Source organism: Lepisosteus platostomus, unplaced genomic scaffold (genome assembly GCF_059453375.1).
Source record: "Lepisosteus platostomus isolate fLepPlt1 unplaced genomic scaffold, fLepPlt1.hap1 Scaffold_77_H1, whole genome shotgun sequence".
NCBI lineage: Eukaryota > Metazoa > Chordata > Actinopteri > Semionotiformes > Lepisosteidae > Lepisosteus > Lepisosteus platostomus.
Genome location: NW_028291689.1, coordinates 27,389 through 39,849, shown reverse-complemented (window position 1 = coordinate 39,849; position 12,461 = coordinate 27,389). Strand labels below are relative to the sequence as shown.

Genomic DNA, 12,461 nt, shown 5'->3' with positions numbered 1-12,461 from the left:
CAGTTTTAAATAATTAAAAGTCTAAACAGTATCAGCTTTATTTATGGGTTTTAAATAACGGCGATTTAAACGCGATTTAAATCAATATAAATGTTTATATTGTAACGCATAGGTGACTATTCATTGTTATTAAAATGACTTAAATTCGATCATGTTGTGATTAGAAATATACATTTGTTTGGTGCGAGTGAAGTTTTATTTAATCTCTGAGCCATATTGATTCTTATGGAAGCCAATTTCCGCCAGGGAGTAAAAAAAAAAAAACACACTATGGTATTCTCTCCGATGCAGTGCAGTTAAAAACATATCTCTGATGCTGTTCCTAAATGAATATCGTTTATGACCATCAGACGCTTTATGCTCCTTTTCTTTTTAACAGTAGATTGAACAGGGAGAGGCATTTCATGATGTACTTTTAACTGATGAAACAACAGTGTCTCTGGAACAGTTTTCAACCACGTTGTTTTATAAAAAGGGGAGATATGTGAACAAGCAAAACCCAAAACAAACATGTACACCATACGTACGCGTGAAGCTAAAAGTTTAGCCTTTTCACTAATGTAACCACTAAATAAAGACATATAGAAATCCCTACATTACAGACTGTATATGGCTAGTATTGGTAGTTTAAAGAAAAAATACAGACCAGTATTCCACTTTCTCCCTAAACATTCTGACCATGTTACTCTTTACTGTTACTGACCATATTAAGTTTAAGTGCCTGTGGGCACTTTTCCTGTCCGTGGGAGGTGGACCGTCTTTCATTAGAAGGTTAGTCTGTTCTACTCTGAGAATGTAGCGGGGGTGGAAAGTGCCCGCGGTCATTTAATTAGTATTAAAATTCGCACTGATTCCCTTGCGAAGATACGGACATAGGAATATTTGTGTGTGGTCAAAAAAATGGCATAAAAACAACAAAGTGAAGGCTGTGAAAACATTCACAATGTACTTTATACACAAAGCAAGTGTTCTCATAACTTTAGGAGGTTTCGTGAAAATGCTACAGGCGTGCCAAAATCGTTTTTTTTAAATTCAAGGTGACTTTACCGCTGTTTTCATTTTCAGATTGTGAATCAAAAAAGGCATTTAATTAAACGCACGATTGCGATTTTAATCAATTACTGTATTGATTGAAAGATACATTCTGTACAGATACAGTACAGTCACATTCTCCTGTCGTCCAGTGGTGTAAAACGAATTAGCAGGTGCTTGAGATAACATCCCACTGAGTGGAATGTTCTCATTTGTTCTCAAGTGTAAAAAGAGGTGATAATTCTTAATAATTCCGTGTCGCATTAACTAACCTCTTCAGTTTATTCCGCCAGACAGTACATTATTATAATTATATCATTATTAAGTTGTTTAGATACGCAATTCCATATTATATTCCCTGTTAATCAAATTCTAAAAGTATGCATTTGTTAGATAACAAGCGAATTCACAGAAAAGGTTAAATACTATCACTTTTCACAAAGTATATAATCCTAATATGGTCAGAAGGAGCACGTAAAAATGTTTCCCAAATAACAACATGTAAGACTTTGATGCTTAAAATGTTTAGGGAGAAATGGAATACTGGTGTGTATTTTTTCTTTAAACTACCAAGACCAGCAATATACAGTACAGTTTACATACATTAATATGTTTATATTCCTAAATTAAAATCGTTTATGAGCATGTGAAAGGCATGGTGAATCGGAGATTCTCAAGAATTACATTGTATGATTAGAAATGAATGCGTGATCGGATCAACTAAATGCTGTGGTGTTACTTTTTGTCAATGAAAAAATAAACTATTTTCGTTTACAAAGACGGTTACAAAGAATGTGGACCAGGGTAATACTTTGAGCTTACAGCTTGTCCAAGGTCATTCATTATTAATACTCTTAGTAATATCTTCAGTAAAGACTTTGATGCATAAAATATTCCTGCATAATTAAAATATTTATGATAAAGGTGGTAGGTTGTGTACTTTTGTCCAACAGAACAATCTTGCTTTTATAAAATATACCGCCTTTTTAATGTTTAATGATTAACATGCTGTAATACACTGTTTAAATTTAAAGTCTAAAGAGTATACACCTTAAATTCTTAATTGAATAAAGATTGTCCCTCAGCAGTGATCAGGATTCAAAACTGACGTTTTCTGGTGACAGCTCAAATGCTGTACAGGAGAGGTTAACCTTTACTAGCTCCACCTGGCGATTTTACAAGGTGATTCCGGATACTATTAACATAATCTAATTTGCGTCCGGTATGATGCGGTATACTGCGACACGCCCACCGTGTTATACCGCAGCGTACCCCGCTTGTTTTGAATGGCTGCATATGTATATAGACTCTATATATACATTTGGTGCATGCCACAATTTTGGATGGTGGTGGAGGAATAGGGATTTTCTCAACACAGCAGGGACTCCAGTTAAGAATGCTGGGTTTATCTCTGAACTGTTAGAAGCTTTGCAGCTACTGACTGAAGTAGCTGTGGTAATGTGTAAATCACATAATAAAGAAATGTTTCCAGTAACTCGAGGGAACAACTTTGCAGATGCAACTGTCAGGTGAGCAATACTTGTAGAACAGTAGTCTGAGACCTCTGTGAAGCAGAGAAATGGACATGGTTAGAAAAGATTGTGGGGCTGCATGATGATGGGGTGTGGAGCTGACAGCACACCAGACGCCCTGCATGCCCTCACAGCCTAATGCCCTTTATAGCCCGACAAATGCACTCTGTTGGACACCCAGGTGGGAGTCAAATGGTGTGCCGGTTACCCAAAACTGGGTGAGAACCGGGTTTGAAGCCGTAACCACTTATGTGGTATCTGGATGTAATGTTTATCAAAGGAACTCAACTACAGTTCAGGTGCGGGTGCAACAGCTCAAAAGGCCTGCTACTGAGGAACCTTTCAAACCTGGGAAATTGAAAATTGTAAAGGGAAACCTGGGCTCTTATAATCTGTTTTCCTGGTGGGTTGCTGCCACTGCCTCTGTGTCTACCAAACACTTGATAACAGAGATAAGCCCTCGGTGGGCACTGCCCTGCCCCTTGTATTATGATCAAGGAACACACTTCACAGGGAAGGTGTGTCAGGCTGTGGCTGCATTGTTCGGAGTGAGATGGACTGAGATCACCCTCAGTCTGCTGGAACAGTGGAATGAAGGAACAGATCTCTGAAAGATCGACTAGACATCAGACTGAAGGAACGCCATGGGATGCGGGCTGGATCAAACAGAACTGTGTAACAGCCTGTTTGATATCATCACGGGCCAATCAATGAAACTTCCTGGAGGGATGAATTTAGCTGGAGGAATGGATTGTTGAATTTGCTAATTCTCTATTGTAGTATTGTAGGTTGCTAGGACTTAGCAAAGCACATCTATGATGAAGAAAAATATATATCATAATTATAATCCAGATGATTGGGGCATTGGTACATGGCTACAGTCTGTGCTAGGAACATGGAGAGGGTCTCTGGTTCAATACATATTTGTGGGTCTGGTATTATTCGTTATGATCATATCGTTAATATCCTGTTTGAAAAACATGTGGACTAAAGCTGCTGCTTCTGTGCTAATTGTACACCCTGAAGGGATCATGAAGGTCAAAAAATGATTTCATGGGAAAGGTTCTCTTATCTAGTGGCAGAACCTGATGGGTAGAACAATATAGCTTTAAGGGGGGTTACCCTTGGGAGTGATTCCCCTAGATGCAAATGATTATTGTGGTTTGTTTGCTCATAATAAGATGTTTTGCAGGAACGGAACAAAGAGAAATTTTACAACTTCAGCTAGAATTGTTCTGCAAAACGTCACAGCTGAGGCAGGGGAACAATGTGTAGATTTTTCTAAGAGTTATTACCCAGTTGTTGACCAATCTGTTGACCAATGTTGACCAAAAAAGCCTAAGATTATGCTGGGCTCCAGCCCACAGGGATTTACCTGTGCTGTAAGAACTAATGAGTGAATAAGGAGACTGGATTCTGGTGAAAGACTTCAGGAAAAAGAAATGGTGTTCACTCAGGTGGAGGGGGCTGTACCAGGTGCTGCTGACCACTGCCACTGCTGTGAAGGTCACAGAAATGGTGCCCTGGATTCATGCTTCCCACTGTAAAAAGGTCACAAACGAACTGAGCAAAGCGCAGGAGTGATGTCTCCACAAGGACAGATGGGGATAACCTGCGTGGGACTGATGTGCACAGCCTTTTTCCTTTTTATGTAGAAGCCTGTCACCACCCCAAAAGAGGAAGAATCTAAACACGAAGCCTCTTTGTATACAAACTGGCTGAATGAAACTGATAATGAGGGGGATATGAGTAATTTGTGGTATAAATTTATAAATCATGCTGTAAAGTTAAAGAAATTTAATGCATCTTGTTATATATGTGCTTTAATGCCTCATTCTACAGCCTCACCCATGCGACTTTTTATGAAATGTACTCTTTTATTAATATCACGTTAGAAGGCTTAGACGCTATCAAACAAGAATTAAGGGGAGTTAGATTAATGGTACTTCAGAACAGGTTCGTGCTGGACCTTCAAAATGCAGCATCTGGAGGAGTCTATGCTTTAGTAGGAGACTCCTGTTGTACATATATTCCAGCTAATGACGATGATTACGGAAATATTACGCTCGCTATTCAGCATTTGAAAGAACTAAAAGACAAGGTGAATAAAGAGAGAGGCATAAAAGATACACTGGCTTTTCTCTCCTGGTTAGAATCACTGTTTGGGCCAGGGGGAATGTTTTTCTTTTAAGTTACTAACACCGATTATAGGGGCTGTGATACTTGTCTTCCTGTTTTTATGTTGCTGTATGACATGTATTATTCCAATGCTTCGAAATATGGAAATATGGTACCTAGGGGGATAAACTGTTCATCCTTCCAGTCTGGAGAATTGGCAGCTGTCTGACGTCAGTAAGTGATCCTTAAAAAATTAATAGTTCCATGACAGTGTGCATCACCAGAAAATCAATTTCAATGCATTAAAACTCTTGTTATCCTTCTGATCATTGAAGTGTCATTGCCCCAGCACTGTATACTCTTACTTTTGACGCCTGTCTGAAGTTGGATCCATTTCTAAGAATGGTGACTCACATATCCTCATGCTCAACTTTGGCTCAACCACACAAACTATGAAGTTAATCATCTGCTTTTGCTCCAAGATTTGTGTTACTAGGCTCTCTCCTGGGGATCCTCGTGTTCAAACATTGCCCTTATTGTGGATGATCCATGACAGAATTCAGGGAATTCAGAATTCTGATACCTCAGCTCAGATTCTGACTGGGCAGACTGTCATTGCCTGGTGTGAATGTGTGCATATCTGTTTTTGTGCATGTTCTGTGGCCTGTTGTACAGTACATCACAAATGAAAGGGAAATGGAAAACTAAAATAAGACTCAAGTGTTTTATCTTTCATTAACAGTGTTTCATTAGTATCTATGCTAGATCCTGTCATCCACTGCTTACCACGACAGGCTCTAGCACGGGATAGCAGCTAATACATTTAACAATCTCACTGCACAATGTTGTATATTCAAGGGCTGATCTTCTGTACTTTTTCTTTCACTTTTCATTTCCTGGAAACTCAGTCCTGCCAGGAATAATCTGAGAACATAATCAATCTGAGTGAAATTCTAAGCAGAGGAAGATTGTTTTACAGAGTCAACAAGGTCTAATTCAAGGTCATCAGCACTAACAAGATTCTCTCTGGAGACAGGCGATAAGAAAATTGAAAGTGTGTATTGTTACACAACAGCAGAGACTATGAGTTATGCTATCATGAGAGTGGTGATGGATTTTTTTCATTGCTTAGTTTTGCAGGTTCTGTACATTTGAACATTCAAAGTGACTAAAGTAAAGGAGTTTTCCCTTTTTACCACATAATTCCCAAAGATCAACACTAATAGAAAGCCTAATTCCAGCCAAGATTCAATTACTGTCTCTCAGGCATCCCAGCAGTGGATTTCATGACTTCAGACAGCCATCTTTATCAGTGGAGAACTCAATGCTCTGAGGTTTACTGGCAGAGTCTCACACTGGGTAATATGTTGGTAAATAATGTCCTATGGAATTCTACTATTGATAAATTCTACTATGGAACTGCGATGTGTCCTGAAAAAATCTTCTATGATAGTGGTACAGTCCATCACACCCCACCTACAGCCTTTAAAAGAGAAAAAAAAAACTGACAACAACAAAGTAAGTCTGGTGTAATCAACTAGGTCTTGCAAACATACTTAACCTCTTCCAGCTACCAACATTACAAATGCTGTTTACACATTAGATGGTTATTTTTTGGCTTCTGATATTATGGTGGAAAAAGAGCCCTGGAATCTTTGTAGAAGGACAAAAGACGGAAAGAACAGGCAGTGTAACCATGGCGAAGAGAAGGGAAATATTGGAGAGAGCTTTTTTCATACACTTTTTATCGTTGTTTTTCCAGCCCAACAATGATCAACAAATATGGGCAGGCGTCCTGTGCCAAATCCAATCTACCTTTCTTCCAAGCATACAGGAATGTCAGTGAATTAAATATTGACATATGAAAATACCCAAAAATATGCAATCACACATATGCAGTTTGAGCAAACATAAGACAATACCCAAGTACCACAAACTACCAGGCATCATAAGCAGTTCAGGTGGGGAGCTGTGTCAGCATGCGTAGGCTGCAAAGGAACAAGTAATAGGTCTATTCCATGCTTAAAAGAGAAGAAAGAAAACACAACATTTCAGCCGTGGAGCCCTCACACCTGAAGAAGGCTCCACGGCCGAAACGTTGTGTTTTCTTTCTTCTCTTTTCATCTAGTGTCATTAGCCAGTTCCTGTCAAAATAAAATAGAAAAGGATAACATTCTAGAGAGAGTTTGAAATACCAAGGTACAATTTAAACCATATTTCTTCCACTACAACCACAATATTTTGGAGAGATCGCTGAGCCTAACTGTTCTGGCATGTCCGTTAGCCTCCGTCCTGCTTCAGCAATGAATGCAACGGGGCACATTCTGAGGGAGATGCGGTCAATCAGGTTGCAGGAAAACCATGCTATGCTTTTTTTTGAGATCCTGAAAAGGACAGAGGGGCCATGTATATGTGTGCAGCTGGATATGTTATTGCAGGTGGCGTAGCAAATTCTGCTGAAGCCCCACTGCCTGGTGTGGACGGTAGCTGTGCATGTTGCAGCAGAATTGTGCATGTGAGATCAAGGGGGCATGTCATGTGTTTGAGCACTTCACTCCCTTCCGGAAGCACGTGATTCCCTGAGTCCAAAAAATTTGTAAGTTCTTTGGATGACCTGTGGACCGATCTTTCACGATGAAGAATTCCTTAAGAAGAATAGATCTCGGCCCACCATCCCAATGCCTCCATCTGAAAACAGCAACCTCCCACTGCCCTTAGTCTGCAAGGCAGTCCTTTCAAGTGCGATGATGACGCCGGGACCTTCGTTGCCTATTGTACGAGCTGAACTTTTGTGCTCATCAATTCAAGGCTCTTTCCATCAACTCATCTTGTCTTTTGACGCTTCATGTTTTGTACTCCTTTGACTATCGGCATATCGGGTGACTGCAAACACTGAAGTTCTTGCTTACGGAGTGTGGAACAGTGTTTTCAAGTGATCGCTGTTCTGTCATGTTGACGCCGAGTGAATCTTTCTTTGGCAACATGGGCAGGCTGACAGCAGCGCGAGCTAAAGTAATGGCAAATTTCTTGACTTATTTCTGAATGTGAATGTTCTTTAGAAAAGGGATGCGGCGTTGCTTCTCCCCCGTGTAAAGGTCACGCATTCCAGACGTGGTTATGAGCGAACAGTTGCCGCAAGTGTTTGAAAAGAGCAAGAGAGGAAGCAGCCCTGCCCCGTGTGAGGATCAAACTCAGGACCTTCAGACAATGAGACTGACGCGCTACCAACTACACCAACGAGGCCAGCTGCAGTACACAGCTGGAAAGTTTGCCTCATATGGATTTCAGTCGCCCGTTCCCTAATCTTTAGACGCCCTCTGCTGGATGTTGCATTTGCCTTTTGATCTCACCGATACTTTTTTGGTCTGTTTCTGTTGCGAGTCCGTTTTTCAGATCTCACCTAGCACAAGTCTCTCTGGCTGAAGTGGCCTCTCTGCTTCAGCATCGTGCCCTCACTCAGCCATTAAAAACGTCACTCGGACTTCTGACATGCTGACATGAAATGTCAAGAGAGAGTGGCGGAGACGCTTAAGGCAGAGAGAAGATGAAGAGGGGGCGTGGCTGCAAAATGATTGACAGCTGCATGACGCTCTCCATGCAAGGCGTGACCACAGGCTAAAGGACACCTTTCGGCACATCAAGCTCTAAGCACACACCTGGAGGACGTGGGAAATGATCCCGTTATCTCTCGCATGCAAAGCGAGCGCTGTACCATGCAAGCTAACCCCCCTCGCTGGGGTTATGCCTCGGTGTCACCTAGTGCCGCTTGTTCCCCTCTTACCGGGTGCAGTTCACTGCCCTTCGTCTGCAAGGCAGTCGTGTAATTGCAGCTTTCTTGACTTATTGATGAAGGTCTGACTGGACGAGCGAATGACGCCTCTCCCCCGTCCTCAAGCTCGCTGACAGAATAAAATGGAAAGTGCTGCCGTGGCTCATTGGTTTAGGGGTATGAGTCTCGCTTAGGGTGCGGGAGGTCCTGGGTTCAACTCCTGGATGAGCCCTTGTGTGTTCTTTTTGTCCTCGTCCACAAGACTGGGAACTGCATGGGCGAATGTGAAGAAGATCCTTCTCGAACGTGCAAAACGTGCGAGAAGAGGGGGCGCTTGTTTCCAGCCAAAACTTCTCGCGTGTGAGACGAGCTGACCATCGCTGCAGGAGGTGGGAGGGTCACTCTGGTAGACAGAGCTGACCTTCGGCAATAGGATTTATACTCTCCAAGATGATATTTGCACTTTCTGGAGAGGCGATTTTCTCCACTTCAGTAGCCAGATTTCGTCGATTGCGTGGAGAGGGCTGTAGAATGTGGCAGCGCCTTTCCTGCTCCGTCCATGACAGGCGTGCTGGTCTCTGGAGAGAGAGCACGGTCCATCAGCGCACTCCAATAAAGGCACTGGAAGCAGCTGAATCGCAATGGCGAAGCTCAACACTGGGCCGCTGGGCATATCTTACCACCGTTTCCGTAGTGTAGTGGTTATCACGTTTGCCTCACATGCGAAAGGTCCCCGGTTCGAAACCGGGCGGAAACAGACTTCTTTTGTCACCACGCACAAAAGGGGATTGGGGATTCGCCTAGCGCTGTGATCGAACAGACCCACTCACCCCTTAGTGTGGCGGGATCTGCACAGTGCATGTCGCAGCGCATCCTGCTTTCACTTCAATGCGCGTCCTGATGTACCCCGGTCTCCCGCGTGACAGGTGGGGACAGGTGACAGGTCCTATACTAACGAGGAAGACATCGCTCTCTCCGACCCCCGGCATTGTGTCCCGAACCACCGTGCTGGAAGCCGACGGGTGCTGTGATTCCTTTACGGAGCAGAAATGACAACCGAGGAGCCGAGAGATCATTTCAGCATTTCGCGTCTGAACGGAAAACACAAACGACCAACTCGGAATGACTTGCCTTTGACGCTTTTCAAAGCGTTCTTTGTGCACGACGACTGCGCCGCCTAGCAGATACAAATGGGTTGTACAACTTTGAACTAGCAAATGGAAGAGGGCTAAGCCCCCTCTCTTTTAGCCCAGGTTCAATCTGTCTCCCAGAATCACCAGGGCGCACACACACACACCCGTGCCGTTGAAGTGCTCTGCTTCATTTCTAAGGGCAACTCAACATTCACTCCTACCCCGAGTGCAGAAAAGACAGTGTCTGCAGCAACAGCAGCTCAGGTCTCTGCACAGGAGCTAAGCTGCCCCCATCTCCTCTGCTCTGCGGCTCCTGCGGAGTGGAGTCCTGCCTGGAGCTGTGTTTGCAGGCGGCGGCTCCCCGCGCCCTGTCTGTGCGTCGTGAAATTAATTAATAACGTTAATAAATTTATAAAGTTAATTTATAAAGTTAATAAAGTTATAAATTAGAAATTAATAACGATATAATTATATTCATGTACCGCAACACAAGAATAGTACACGCTGTACATTGTCTGTCGATAATGTTTCTGTAGTGCTTTTTCAGCACTCAGCACGTGACTGTGCTGGTGGTGCTGTGGGTTAGGTTCCTGACTTCCATATCACACGGTCTATGATTGAATCCCATTGAACTATGACTTTATTTTTTAACAAACATTTCTTTGAAAAAATGAAACGTTTCCCTTGGTCAGAGATTAAATAAAACCTCACTTTTTTTGAGCAGAAGGTTTACTGTGACCTGAGAAGGGCCGGCATCCAATCACGGTGGTACACACACACGCTCTCACCTATATGAGCTACACGGCTACCAAGATGATCTCAGGTGCGCCGAGCTGGTACGGAACATATTGAACTGATCGACGGCGAATTGTCTCTCAGACAGGCTTTTCACCTCTGAGCTCCCTGACTGACAGTGATCAGCTAGGTAGTGAAACAGTCAGCTGCTTCTACGCCTTAAACAGCTGCATCTCGGCGCTTCCACGGAGAGATGATTTGAAAGCCGAACATCACCCGTTGGGAACAACTTACTATCACTAGTTTAAGAGACTCTTAAGGTCTTGCAGAGGTGCCTGTCTAATAGCATGCACTTTGCAAGCTATAGGTGTTTAGGCTGAGGCAGAATGCCTGTTAACAAAATGTTTTTCTAAAGGTGTGTCCAAGTGGCTGCAAAAGGACAACACTCCTGGGGCGCCGTGGCTTAGTTGGTTAAAGCGCCTGTCTAGTAAACAGGAGATCCTGGGTCCGAATCCCAGCGGTGCCTTCTTTGTTCTGTCTTCTCGAACAGTACTGGTCATTATGGACAACCGCCTACGGCTAGACTTAATTAAATGCAAGTATTCATTTCCTGTCTTTAACGCGACTTGTTTTTCTTAAAATGGATGCAACTTGCAAAACATGAAATACAAACCTTGCTAATCAGCGCTAGCGGCTGGCAAAAAAAAAAGAAGTCAGCAATGTTTTTTTTCTTTAACCTTAACCCTGCTAATGGAGAAGAGTTAATCGACCGAGTCTATGCAGCTTAAACGGTGCGCATGTCGGGTCCTTAGCTGAAAGGGTGGTAAATCACGCTCACCCCAGTCCTTAATCTTTTAAAGAGGATACAAAATTGAACCTAGTCGCCACATCACATACATCCTATTCAACGATAAAAAGGTAACATCTATCCTCGTCCAGAGTAAATCTCACGTTGAGGGCATATTTTTTTCCACTTTATCATGAGTCGGGCTCGGCTGCACAGAGGAGAGAGCAGAGCAATGAGGTCACGGGGACAGGGGAGTCACATGCTGGCGGTTTGAATACGCGGAAGATCACTGAGGGATCCACAGTATGTGGACCCTCCGTGCGCCATCAGTCCGCACTCCGGACTCTGAATCCTGCCATCCGAGTTAAGATCTCGGCGGAACCTGAGGCGCAGTTCCTTCTTAAAACGTAATCTGGTGAGCATTTCTAGAATCGTACTTGTATAGATGCAGCCTTTAATGTGTTGCTAGGTTAAAATTGATGACTTCTTGAACTTCAGTAGGCAACTGCCCTCTTGATTTCGGATTTAATTTCTTTATTACAGGGGCGCTTTTATGAAGACAGAGTCATGTTCAGGTACTTTGCTTGATGGAGGAAGCTCATTTCGGACTCTGTGATCTGCTCACCTGGAAAGGTCTACTGTACTACTACAAGAGAGAAGTAGAGTCTGGAAGAAGGGACAATTTTATGATGCTTTGGAAGGTAATGCTTTTTTTTCTTTGAAATCGAAATGAATCAGAATATCAGTGCAAAAGACAAACTCTTGGTTTGGTTTAAAGAGATATGGTTTTAAAACAGACAAAATGTAGAAAACAGGTGTTTCTCACTTTTGGAAAAGAATGGACCGGGGGTAATATTTTACTAGTTGCAGGGCTGAGATCACTGGGTTACAGTCCTGTAGTGTCACACCAGGGACAGTGGCGCAATGCATAATGCATCTGACTACGGATTAGGAGATTGTAGGTTCGACTCCTACCTGGCTCGGGTCGTTTTAAAACACATCGGGCTATTCCCCAAGTAGCCTGTGCTACTTACTGCATTGTAATCGTACCCAGTAAGAGATTTCCTTCATATAAATGAACTGCACCTGACAGCTTTAGAATAACACCTGGGCTCAGTACGGTGCTGAGAGCTCAGCGTTGCTGTTGTTCTAATTAGCACGCACGATTGTTGCTAGTTGAAAACTTTTCCCAATACCCCGCTTCCGCTGGTTTGCAATACAATCGGCGAAAGCAATTTTTGACAGTCTCGTCAGAGACTGAGCAAGGTGTTTAAAGACAGATTTTGTCATGGTGACATCATGGTAGAAAGAAACGAGCTTGTTACGTCTCAACAGAAACGCTCTTTATCTCTTTC

At 42.9% G+C, this 12,461-nt stretch overlaps 3 non-coding genes across 3 annotated transcripts; all 3 read left to right on the top strand.

Moving 5' to 3' along the window:
- The first annotated feature begins 9,135 nt into the window (after window positions 1-9,135).
- Window positions 9,136-9,208, top strand: trnav-cac (transfer RNA valine (anticodon CAC)). Its single transcript has one exon. It is a non-coding gene; the product is annotated as a tRNA-Val (tRNA).
- Window positions 9,209-10,771: 1,563 nt separating this feature from the next.
- Window positions 10,772-10,845, top strand: trnat-agu (transfer RNA threonine (anticodon AGU)). Its single transcript has one exon. It is a non-coding gene; the product is annotated as a tRNA-Thr (tRNA).
- A 1,376-nt stretch (window positions 10,846-12,221) lies between these two features.
- Window positions 12,222-12,363, top strand: LOC148631404 (U4 spliceosomal RNA). Its single transcript, XR_015934722.1, has one exon. It is a non-coding gene; the product is annotated as a U4 spliceosomal RNA (small nuclear RNA).
- Window positions 12,364-12,461: the final 98 nt, after the last annotated feature.